The following is a 13,548-nucleotide window of genomic DNA, read 5'->3' on the forward strand; positions in this document are numbered from 1 at the left end:
TTTTTTTTTTTTTTTTTTTACCACATATGGACTTTGGGCTAGTGAGTCTTAAATTTGGGTTCGTTTGAAAATTTTCGTTTTTTAGTTCAAACGAACCCAAATTAAACCTACTAGTTCCTTCTTCCTTGCACGACTCACTCCTATTCTTTGTTCTGCCTCTTCTTGCTCTCTGAAACTTCTTTAAAGGCTATTGTTCACCGATTATTTAGGAGCATCTTCAAGGATTGTGACCACAGATGACCTATGTAGAAAATTTGTACCCCCTTTCCTAAAACCTTTAGCGGACAACATACCCAAAACAGATGCACTGACCAGACTGCGCTACACCTTGTCTCACCCCCCCAGAGCATATGGATCCACCCAATTGATGAACACTCAAACCAAACTCGCCCATCCTTTTTGGCACAGGGACGCGAGAACCAATCCGAGTAATGTACAGTGGGCATTCCCCTTAAAGCAACAAGCTAGAATGGCTAGGTTGATAACAGGGTCAAAGAAAAGGCAAGTATGAAAAGACGTATCGCGTAACCGTCCCTGTAAGCTGCTTCATTCTTTCTTGATCTATGAACCGACGTTATGAAAAAAATTAGTCTTTTGGCTGAAAGTGTGACTGTTGGGTATGAATAAGCAGGATCTCTTTGTTCAGAAGAAACCGGAGATGTTGGCTAAGAAAGCTAAGCAGGCAAGTACAGGACGGACAAAATGCACATACAAATTGATTGACATGATTCCTCTCCCTCTCTCTTTGGCTAGTTGACTAGTTACGCGATAAGCGGGAAAGCATGCCAGGCAGGGAAAGAAAGGCTGCTTGATCTCCTGTAAGGCCAACCCTCAACAGCGAGCTCACCTGGCAATGCTATAAGTCCGATAAAAGTCTAAGGTTTCGTCTACTACGGACCATGAAGCTCTTGGAGGAGTTAACATGAAATGAGAAATACATTCGATTACGGCAACTAATAGATAGCGAACTTTTTGGTAGAAACTGAATGATCCCTTGGCTCGGGCAAGAAAAGGAAAAGGTAGTCGTACTCCTACCTTTTCCATCGGACGATAGAAAAGTTTGAGCTGAAAGATTGAATCATACCGGGTAAGAAAGGCGGGCTTAGCAGGTTTCTCCAAACGTATAAACAAAAAGAGGAAGCAACCGGTCCTGAAGAGGATACAGATACGCATACATTCTTGCATCGAAGAACCTAGCTTTACTGGATCAAGGGTCCAAACCTAGTCCGACTGACCTTCTTTGGCTGGCCCCCGCCCCTTGTAACGATGTCAACCCATACGTGCTTTTTCCTTTCGTTTAGCGAAATAGCTTACCATCTCTTTCGGCTCACAGCAACAGTATGAAAAGTGGAATTCTCATCCTGAGTCGAGTCTGCATTGCCATACGAATCGACATCAGCCAAACCAAGAGCTCCTATTTTTTCTTTAACGAAAGCGGATCTAACAGTTTCGATAAAACCAACCTCTTTTAAAGAAGGAGTCTTTCTACCTTGATCATTGTGGACATACGCAGCTCCCGCTTTACCTTTGCCTACCATGAAAAGGAAAGTTCCCTCACGACAGGTCGGCCCAGCTCCCGAACGTCTTTCTATCAATCGAGAGAGGTATAGAATAGTACAACAAACAAACAAGACAAGAATGGACTCATAAGATGGGCGGTCAGGGAAGCAATTTCATGTGTGTTATCTGCCAAGAAAATGATCAAGGAATTCTCTATACACCGCTGAAAGATGGCCGTATTGTTGCACATCCTAAATAAAGTACCGTAGGCAAGCGAAGCTTTTGAAAATGAAAGTGTGTAGAACTCAGATCCACTTTCTCTTTGATTCATAAACTTCAGATCTGATCTTCCTTTCATCTCCGGGTGACTGAGAGAGAATTTGGGTCTGGAGTGCATCTGGTTTGGTCAACAATAAGGTACAAAGCGGATGATTAAATGGGCTTGATGTTCCATTATCATTAGGTCGAAGATCTCTACTAGGTTTAGTGCACTTTGGTAGTTGTGAATGTTGTCGTAATCGAATGTCTTTCTCATTTGACATTCTCTCTTACCAAGCACTCATACTCGCTAGGATTGAGAAGACAGTCCGTGAGCTAATTGGGTTTCAAGATTGCGTATACGCGAAAAGAGCTCGCTTTCAACTTTCTACCTCGGCATTTTGTGCCCAGTTCTGGTTCAGGAAAGGGTCTGATCTCTTTCATTGGAACACATTGGTGCCGAAGGAGTTTTCAGAACCGGTGTAGAGGCTATGATGACTTCAGGCTATTCAAATAGCATGACTGATACCACAAAGAAAGGGTATCTAAGTCACACTAGTGGAATAGCTTTTCAATAATAATTATCTCGATATATGATACCAAAAACCTGCCTGATGACTGATAAGGTAAGGGGTTTCAAAAGACAAAAGAATTACAATTTTACGTGCAATGCCACGCATTCCTTTGGGTTAGGCCCGATTGATAATTATTTTATAACTATTTTATTTTTTTGTTTTTTTTTTCTTTCAAAAGAAATTATGCTTTTTTTCTTTTGGAGGGGCATCCTAAGAATCAAACTCGAGACCTCTTGCACCCAAAGCAAGAATCATACCACTAAACCAAACGCCCTTATTATGAACTATATATTAAGTTCTTTATGGAATGTATCATCATTATTTCATTTATTTTACTTATTAATGAAATCCATGAGCAATTATTATTATTATATCTTTAAGGCATCCCATATATACTCGATTACTTTCTTTAAGGCATCCCATATATACTTTTCCATTACTTGGTATACTAGGACAATAAAGTCTAAGGAACATAATTCTACCACTAAAAATACTTTTGTTTTCTTTGGAGTTCATTTATTTGCAGTTATCATGTTCAGTTTTTTTACTATTGTTTTTACCACACACAAAACCATTTGATAGAGTTTGTGGGGCATTCTGATTATGGAATTTGGGACCTCTTTACACCAGAAGTGAGAATCATATTACTTGACCAAATGTCTTTCTTGCTGATCTATCGTTTTTCGTTGCTAGTCCATGTGCTTCATGCACCTCAAGGTTTGAAATTTATCAATGTGTTTTTAGAATTTGTTCTCAAATCATTTTGATGTATTTCAATTAATATTATTAAGAAATATTGACATAAATAAAGTCTATGTCATATCATGTTAAGTTTATTTAAGTTGTAACATATATTCAGGTTAAATTGTCTTGAAATGTCGTTTAATAGAGATAAAATTATTGGTTCTTGCTTGATATATGTCTTGATACTAAACCGAGTCAACGAACTGAATTAGCTTTTGCACATTTTCATAAATCCATGTTCAAGTTCTATGTAGACACATAGGCCCATGGATCCATACATCTCAATCGGAAAACAATAAATAGAAAAAGAAAGAATCGAAATTGATCGATATATTTCTTGAAACAAACGAAAAGAAAATGAAAGACAACATAAATCATGTATCAACTAAGTCAAGCCCACTCAAAAATTTGATTAAGAATAAGAAAGAGGAATCTCTAATCAAAATACTAAACCTACGGTAATAATTTTGAACTCATTATTTATAAGGAAGATTTTAATTATCTCACAATAAATTAAGAATTCAACCCATTGAACACTAAAAAAATAATTTTTTTTGATTGGATGAGAATTAAGAAAGAAATACTAAATTGTTCTATATTAATCTAGAACTTTGGTTTTGAGTAATCCATGAATCTACCAATCAAATCCTTTCTTTTAAATTTGAATAAAAATGAAAATTCCATTATTAGTTAAAAGTAAATGATAATAATTGAAAAGGAAAAAAAAATCTCGTGTAATACATGCCAAGAAAAAAACTCTTGAATGATTTGGCTTAAATATAGTAGAAAGAAAATACAATACAAGAAAAACACAGCCAAACTTTATTTCTTCCTAAATAGATATTTTATTTTTCAATTGGGAAGGGATAATTTCTTAATTGGCATGAATAATATCAATGTATATTGTCTCTCGCTTAAACTGATAAATCCCATAAAAATTATTGTATCTTGTATTTAAAAACGAGAAATGAATTTGGAGATATAGTTCCAAGGAGTTTCGGCTTAATAAAGAATTATTAAAAAATAAATATTTATTATTGAACATGTTCTTGTATAAAATGATGGACAATTTATTATATATCAAACCATAGGTATTTTATTAGTTCATAAAAATAAGTACTAAATTAATCAAAGATATCAAGAAAAAGACTATCCTTACCCGAAGAGTTTTAGTAAATCCATTGCAATAAATCAAAAAAGAATGAAAAGAGAACAAAAAATCATTATGATTTACTTGTTGGGGAAAATTTCCTATCACCTAGAAGTCGTGAGAGTTCAGAATTCTAATTTGTTTCAATTCTAGAAATAGAAATGATATCCATAGAAATACATAATTTTACAATGCAAATAAGAAAAACTAGTGATCAAGTTTTAGACAAAAGTAGCAAACATGTTGATAGATATAAAAATAAATTCAAGTTCTTTCTCTGCCTAATTATCAATTGGAAGATTTTGCTAGTATGAATTGTTATTGGTTTGATACCAATAAAAACAGTCATTTTAGTATGGTAAGGATCCATGCCCATGAAAATTATTTAATGCTATATTTTTCTTATATTGGCCATAATATCTCTCAACCAAATGTATTAGTTGAAAATGTATTTAATATTTTTCTTTTGTCCTTTTCTTTTTTCCAATGGTCTTATGTTTCCATTCCATTTGAAAATTGATATTTTGTTTGGTATTTAAACTTTTTTTTTTTTTGTTCATTCCACCGAATTTGTAAAAAAAAAAATCATACCACTAGACGAAATGTCTGGATCTATCATTTTAAGTTGCCCGTGTGTATATGTTTTCCGCACCCCAATATATGAAATTTATCCACATATTTTTGTGCTTTAGAACCTACTATTATTGTCATGTTAACTTCACATAGTCTATCACACAGTTGAAGCAGCATTGCCACTAGAGTCTCTGCATTCATTTGGGATAGATATGTTAAAAATTAGGCCCCTTTGATAACTATTTTGTTTTTTTTTTTTTCAAAATTATGTGTTTTATCCTTTTATAAAAAAAAAACTTTGAATTTTAAGCAAAATTTCACTCCAAACTAAGTTTTTGAAAAATATTTTTATTTTTTTTTCTTTATTTTAGTTTTCCAAACATAGATTGATATCGAGTGACTAGTTTTCAAAACTGGCTACAATGTATAAATAAAATGGGTTTAACTTCCTTTTAAGTTTACGTAGTTTCTTTTTATTACTATGTTTACTTCTATCTCATGTTACTCCATTTGTATTTACTTCGTTTTATACAAAAGTTCACTGTAATTAATAAATCCATGTGCTTAATACATTCCCTAGACAAATAAACTTGTTTGTATCTGGATAAATTACCATGAATACGGAGAAAAGAAATCCAAAAAATAAGTAGAAGGTTGAGAATTTCACTCAACCACACAATATCAAAGCCTGACTGAATGGCTCACATGCAATTCTACCACAAGAATGACATGAAACTTATAAATGGCATAGATGATGCTTAGATTTTGAAGGGAACTTCTCAACTTGAGAGATCAATTTCATTATCACAAATCTAATTTTTACATAATAATTTGTGGGTATTTATAGTATCCCCACAAAAGAAGTTAGTGGCCGGGATTTAATCTCGATCCCCTTGAATCTCCACAAAAGACGAAGTCAATTTGACAATTCTACCATTACAAACTTTATGAAATTAAAAATAAATAATAGTTGAACTGAGTCTATCCAATTTTGTAGATGAAGAATGAATTCTTGTTGAATCTTCTTGGCCTTTGATCGTGTAATAGGTTCAGCTGGAACATTTGTAACACCGTGATCCTTATCATCTTCCCCCTCTTCGAAAGGATTCATCCTCGAATCAGAAAATCATCACCTACTTCAAAAGAACTCAAGTCAGCAACATTGAAAGTAGAATGTGCTGAAAATTCTCATGGAAGATCATTTTATATGCATTGTTATTAATTCTTTCAAGTACTTGATAAGGGTCATCCACTTTTGAATGTAACTTTGTCTTCCTTTGAGATGGGAATCACTCCTTGCGAAAATGTATCCAAACCCAGTTACCGGGTTGAAAAATGATTTCATTCCGTCCTTTGTTAATTCTTGAAGCAACATTGAAATTTTGTTTCTCAATTGTCTCCTTCCCCTCTTTATGCAATGTTTTGATCCCATTTGCCTTACTTGTGGCTGCTTTACTCACAACAATATTAGAATGAATAGAAAGCAAATCAAGACGCGTAAGTGGATTAATCCATAAACAACTTAAAAAAGAGAACAATGAGTGGTGATCACTTATGGATGTATATAATAAAATGATGTAAAATTCACAAGAATAAGTGCAAGTATACACTATCACAAGTAGCAAGTAATAAGTATATTATCGATTCCACACGGAGCCTATCTTTTTGGTTAATTTTATCGCTGGAAATTAAGTGAGTTTTTGGGTAACATTCAAATGGGTGTTGGAGATTTTAACTATTTAAACAAAACTAAAACAGAGTGCCACTACTGTCGAGAAACAGAAAATGGTGACAAAATCAACTATAATGAGGAAGGTTCGGCTAAGAGAGATTAAATAGATAAGTTGTTGAGTTTTGTGGTAGATTTTAGTTCATTTTAATAGATTCTCAAACCCACTTCCGAGGGTCATGAATGGTGATTATTTCCATAATCAATGTAATTTCTATTAACAAGACTCTAGGACAAGAATTATTCCTAACCCTTCTATTACCCTTCAAGTCTCCTTGCTATGAAACTAGAGTATTAAAGAGGATTTCATTGCTCTCTCTTCTCCCGAATAAGTGAACAACTATGTATGTAAAGTAGCTAATTAAACATACATGTAAATCATTAACAATAACTCTTTAATAAACTAAAATCATACCATCAACATACTTAAACTATATAAAACTCTCTCGCCTCCCCTATTAAGTTTAGCTCTCCATACAAACTGAATTAAATAGAGGAATCCACATCTTCATCATGTGAAATTGATGGAATAAGGAAAGAGAATAAGGAAATAGAGAGTTATCCCAATTTGTTGCCGTTCGTCAATGGAAGTTCCCTTCTCTGGAGCTCTCACGTCCACCTCTTTGCCCTAATCAATCCTTGTTGGTCTCCTTTTCCTTCTGCTGTCAACAACTGCTGGATTAGGGTTTTTTTCTTCTTCTTCCCTAATTTCAAAGCAGTTCACTGCAGCAGAGGCTGCTGTTGTGTAATTCAATTTTTCTCCCCAAAGTGTGGCTCCTCTCCTCTTGGTCTTCCTTTTCCTTTTATATTGAGCATGAGTTCTCCATTAGGGCTGAAAAGGAAAAAGTAGTCCACATAGGATGTTCCTCATTGGATAGTCAATGACCCACTTGGACTGATGATGTGGATTTAAAATTTCCATGTCATCCCCCATTTGTTTCCAAATTTGTTACTCCCACATGGTTTAGCATAAATGTCTGAAATTTTAGCATATAACTCAATTAAATATACAATTAAGATTGATTTATGCCAAATCATATTTTTTTCATGTTAGACCGCAATAAACGATTTCATGCTCACTAAGTAGAATAAATGAGGTAATAAATGAGAAAATGGTGAATAAGAGTGCAATATTAACTACAAAAAGACTTGATATAACTCTACTTTTAGAGAGTTATCAAGTGGCAAACATTCGTCCCAAGACTTAATATTCTTACAAATAATAGCCCTAAGCAATGCTCCTAATATTCTATTAACCACCTCAGTTTGCTCATTAATATGAAGATGACATGTAGTAGAAAACAATAATTTGTTACCCAATTTATGACTTAATATTCTTATAAATAATAGTCCTAAGCAATGCTCCTAATATTTTATTAACCACCTCAGTTTGCTCATGAGTCTGAGGATGACATGCAGTTTTAAACAATAACTTGGTACCCAATTTATCCACCATACTTTCCAAAAGTGACTTAAAAATTTAACATCCCTATCTTTTTTTGTGTGCAGCAAATATTGGCAACATTGACTACAAAACTTATGAACATCGTGCTTCATGGGAAAAGTCATATGGATCGTGATGAGCATTTTCTCCCATATCTTGGTTTTGCTAACTAAAGTTTTCCAATAACTCCCAAACTTCATTACCTTATATAAGCTCTTGGGATAAGGATTCATATAACATTTCATAAAATAAGATCTACTGATGAATTTCATAGCATTTGAAGGTAATCTAGGTCATGAACCGAAGGTAAATTACCTTAGGGGCATTATGGTCATTTTACACTATTTCTTGGTTCACCTACTTATCCTTATCCAATGAGCACCGAATTTCATATCTAACCTAAACGTACTATAATATGCTCAACATTAAAATTTGATAGGCAGCGGAGCTCATATAGTGGGTTATTTTAACGTTACTTAAATCTCGAGCTATTTGATCGGTTCAGGGTCTTAACTCACGGTTCGTTGGGTTTTTCTTTCATATATCCTTAATTCATACTTGGTTTAGGGTTCATATGAAAATCCAACTGATTTATAAAAGTATTTCTTAACAAAGAGTCCAAGGTGGCTACCTGCCTCGTCACCGACGTTGGGGACCTCCATTCTTTAGCTTCCAGTATCTGAATTACTTCAAATTTCCTTCCATGTACTCCTTATTGTGTCTAGTTTATGAAACCATAATGTTTTTATGAGAATCAGTCTGGAATGGGGTTAAAATTAAGAAAACCCAAGAAAAGGTCAAATTTTGAGTTGACTTGGACAGTTCAGTTGAACTGGACATATCATCGTTTTCTTCCACTGAATAGTAAGACGATGCGCATTTTTTCGCGTCGCTGCCATCTGAAACTCGGCCTGTACAGCCACATTTATAGCGTTTCTCTCCTCGATTTCTTCGTGCAACTTAAAGATGGGTGTTACAAGGAAGGGCTAGGGATTTATTTGATACCTTCTCGTGGAAGCCTAAGATATTCGCTTCTAAACTTCATCCAAAATCTGATATATCGTTAGAGATAAAACAAAGAATTTCTTATTGGGTAGCCGATTCTAGGGGTTTCAAGACCCTATTTCTTCATTGAACCTCTTCCATATCCTATCTTCAGTCTAAAGGAATTGGTTTGTTAGAACGTCTTTAAGTGTAGGACCTTAATTTCCAGAAATCGTTCTCGGTATGCAACTCACTCGAAACGCCAGATTTTTTATCTCTTAGATAGCTTGTTCTACGACGTTTTAGCTCTCGATTCCTTCATCAAGTTAAATCAACTTCTTCCTCTGAAGCTAGAGGAATCCTTAATTTGAAGGAAAAGATATCGTAGATAGGAATTCGACTCTTATCCCCAATTTAATTTTAAAACCTATTTCCTTCAATTCGGCACGCTCTCAAGGTTATTTTTCTTCGTGGTCTTTTATGGAAGCATTCCTTTGAGGTGCAGAAACTGATTGGAATCATTCTTGCTCGACGAATCATCATGTATCCTCGGATTGGATTTTCAAGTTTTTCTTGAAGTTCTTCAATGGTGAATTGCATTGGGGGAATGGTTTCTGGACACTTTCACCACTCTATTCTTTCATGGAACTTGTGGGTAATCTTGTTGAGAAACGGTAGGAATAAGTTTGAAGAGAAATGGTGGAGGATTGTTCTCGAATTTGGAAGAAATATGAGAGTAGGAGACCCATAATCTAAACGCTTATTGTCTTCGATTGGGTGATCGACCTTTCTCGATTCTTATTCCGTATTGTTGCTCCTACTTCAGACTTTATAGGAGAAGCTTAAACCGACAATGAGAGCTCCAAAATCATCATTATTTAGACGTTTGAAGAGAAATGGTGGAGGATTGCTCTCGAATTTGGAAGAAATCTGAGAGTAGGAGACCCATAATCTAAACGCTTATTGCCTTCGATTGGGGGTTTGACCTTTCTCGATTCTTATTTTGTATTGTTGCTCCTACTTCAGACTTTATAGAAGGAGCTTAAATCGACATTGAGAGCTCTAGAATCTTTGTTATTTAGAGATCGAACTTTTTGGATAATTTTTCGGAGATGTCAACTCCGATCATAGCCTGATTCTAATACTATATCAACTCCGATAATTTTTCGGAGATACCGACCTTGGCTTTGAATACTAGTCGTTAGATGTGATGATTCGTGCGTGTTCATTCTAGATCATATCCAATTTTGGAGGAGATCCAACGGTTGAGATTTGATTTTGAAGGATTTTGCTCGGATGGTCACAGTAGATGCTCTGATTCTAATTAGAGTGACTTTTTTGTAATTATCCATTCTTCTAGGGGTATTTTGGTAATTTGCCACTTTTTGAATATTTTATTATTATTTTCTCGAAAAATCCATAATTTTTCTACAAATTCCTGCTTTTTGATCATTTCTCCCTTATTTTGAATCTTGAAATTCCTTCTAGATAAGGAATTACAAATCGGGAAATATTCTTGATAATTGATAATTGATAAAAGGACTTTTTTGCCTTTTTCATTTACTTTTTCCTTTCCAATCCTTTTCAAAAGGTCTTTAACTCCATGAAATCACTTGTTAGGGTAGGAGTGACTTGACTAAGTCCCTTGTTCTTGCTTAATTCTTTAAATTTTTTTTCCATTCTATCCTTTGGGTCTTTCATGAGTGACTTATTCTTATGGGAGCTAATTTCCTTCATTTTGGGGGTGTTACATATACATACTTGTTACAATCACAAAATAAGAAGCAGACCCAAAAGAAGAATAAAAAATACTAGATAAAATACAAACGTTAGTCCATGGCCCACATGGCCCACACTCCAAAGTCCGCTCTCATCCACAACCAACTCTTAGTTACTTGAAAAAAAATGATAAACATGGAGTGAGTAAAACTTAGTAAGTAGCCTACTAGTAGGTTCTTAATCGCGACCTTAAGCTAGGATATTACTTCTTGTTATGATTTCAAGATCTTAGAACTTAGAGGTCATCGTGTCATGTATCATATACTGATCCTGAAAACCTCCCCCTAAAATAACCTTCAATTTTCTCCCCATGAACACATTTGTGGTGTCATCATAATCATGTAATCCTACTGGTAAATCGTGGTAGGCCTATCATAACATCCAGCTCATGATACATATTGCAGGACATCCTACCTAAAGAGGAATAGGAGCCTTTTAGTACACATCGTAATGGCAGATAATGGTTACTTATAGGTATGGATCCTAGCAACTTATTTAGCATGTTATTCACATAGTTCTAGGTACTTGGTACATAGATTATTGATGAACCTAGGTTTATACATAATGTCATGGGTTAGGCTTTAGGAGTTGAGGTTTTAGCTTAGAAAAACATTAGAGGGTAACCTAACGTGGACTAATTCGTGTGAAAACCTACTAGCACTTTGAGAACCTCTTTCCTTCACCAAACTTATGGGTAAACTTATTTAGAAGGTGGAGGAACAAGTTAGGAAATGAATAGTGGACTATAGTTCTCGAATTCGAGGTAAACCCATGAACACGATACCCCAAAACAAAAAACTTGTATCTCTCGATTGGGTACTCGACTAAGCTTGCTTCTTGCCCTAAAAGTCTACCCTAATTCATAATTTATAGACGGATTTTCCACTACCATTGAAACGTCTAGAATTTCAATAATTTCATTCTTGATTTTTCTGAATCTTCTGCCAGAAAAGTCTTCTCCGATCGGAGCCTTCCTTTTTTAAGCACCTTGTAATTCTTATTCTATAAAAAATTGAATGATTCAGGAAATTAAATGATTCTGTTTCGCAAGTGGCTTCTCTACTCTATGATTCTTCCATAATTCCTTAACAACAGCGATTTCCTTGTTTCTCAATCTTTTGACTTTCTTATCTATTATTTGAATCGGGTCTTCTTTATACGTTAGGTCATCTCTCAAGAAGAGAGTTTCATGAGCTAGTACGTGCAAAGGATCTAGGGTATACTTCCGTAGTATGGATAAATGAAAGATATTATGTACTGCAGACAAGTTTGGGCATTGCCCGATTCTATAGGCCACAGATCCAATCCTTTCTAATATCTCAAAGGGACGGATAAACCTAGGGCTTAGCTTCCCATTTTGACCCTACCTGAGCACCCCTCTCATGGGTGCTACCTTTAGGAATATATGATCCCCTACCTACAATTCCATGTCCTTGCGCCTTAATCTTCTGGACTGTGGCGTTGGTAATTTGCATCAGCTTTGGCCAATAGTTGTCGTTTGCCCCCCTTCTTCCCAAAAGAGAGGGGATCGAAATCTTCGTCCATAGAGAACCTCGTATGTGGCTATTTGCATGGTTGCTTGGCAACTATTATTATAAGCGAATTTCATAAGGGATAGGTACTCATCCCAGCTTCCTGCAAAATCCATCACATATACCCTCAACATGTCTTCCAATATTTGCTTGAGCATTTCTGTTTGACCATCTGTTTATGGGTGGAATGTCGTACTATAACTGCGTACCCAATGCCTTTTGTTGAATTTTCGAGAAGCGAGATTTAAGTCTGGCTATACAACCTAAAAACATAACTTGCTTATTCAATCTAAAACTAGTGATTATTTCTTTTTTAAATATAATGAATTAGCGGAAATACCTTTACTTATGAATTTTCATTTTTAATATTAGCGGGGATAGCTCTGTTGGGAGAGCGTCAAACTGAAGATTTGAAGGTCATATGTTTGATCTCCACGTTCACCGCACCTGATTCTAGTTGCATAACCTGACTATTCAATGTAAAATTAGTCATTATTCCTTTCTGAAATCTCAATGAATTATCGGAAATACCTAACGTGTTCTAGTTCACCTCACCTTATACAAGTTGGATAACTTGAATATCTTATTAAAAATTAGTGATTATTTCTATTTAAAATTTCAATGAATTAGCGAAAATACCTTTACTGATGAATTATCATTTTTAATGTTAGTGTGGATAGCTCAGTTGAGAGAGCGTTAGATTGAAGATCTGAAGGTCTCGTGTTCGATCCACGTGAACCATGATAATTTAACTATTCATTCTAAAACTATTTGCCACCTATTTCTATTTGCATAACCTAACTATACAATAAAAAATTAGTCATTATTTCTTTTTAAAATCTCAATGAATCAGCGAAAATACCTTTACTGATGAATTTTCATTTCTAATGATTGCGGGGGTAGCTCAGTTGGGAGAGTATCAGACTGAAAATCTAAAGGTCACGTGTTCGATCCATGTTCACTGCACTTGGTTCATAGTCAAATTTATTAGTGAGGATAGCTCAGTTGGGAATATTGAAGATTTAAAGGTTTGAAGGTCATGTGTTTAATCTCCACGTTGACCGCACCTGTTAACATTTGCATAAGCTAACTATTCAATAAAAAATTAGTTATTATTTATTTTTAAAATTTCAATTAATAATGAATTAGCGGGGATAGCTCAGTTGGGACTGAATATCTGAAGGTTACATGTTTAATCCACTTTCACCGCACTTGGTTTACGTTGCATAAGTCCATTAAGTTGCATAACTTTATTCAATCTAAAATTAGTGATTATTTAT

The 13,548-nt window shown here is 34.8% G+C and overlaps 1 non-coding gene across 1 annotated transcript; it reads left to right on the plus strand.

Annotated features, from left to right (window-relative positions):
- Positions 1 to 13,161: 13,161 nt before the first annotated feature.
- On the plus strand, positions 13,162 to 13,234 carry TRNAF-GAA. Its single transcript has one exon. It is a non-coding gene; the product is annotated as a tRNA-Phe (tRNA).
- Positions 13,235 to 13,548: the final 314 nt, after the last annotated feature.

The sequence above is a fragment of the Cucurbita moschata genome, unplaced genomic scaffold (assembly GCF_002738365.1).
Source record: "Cucurbita moschata cultivar Rifu unplaced genomic scaffold, Cmos_1.0 Cmo_Scf00098, whole genome shotgun sequence".
Classification (NCBI taxonomy): Eukaryota; Viridiplantae; Streptophyta; class Magnoliopsida; order Cucurbitales; family Cucurbitaceae; genus Cucurbita; species Cucurbita moschata.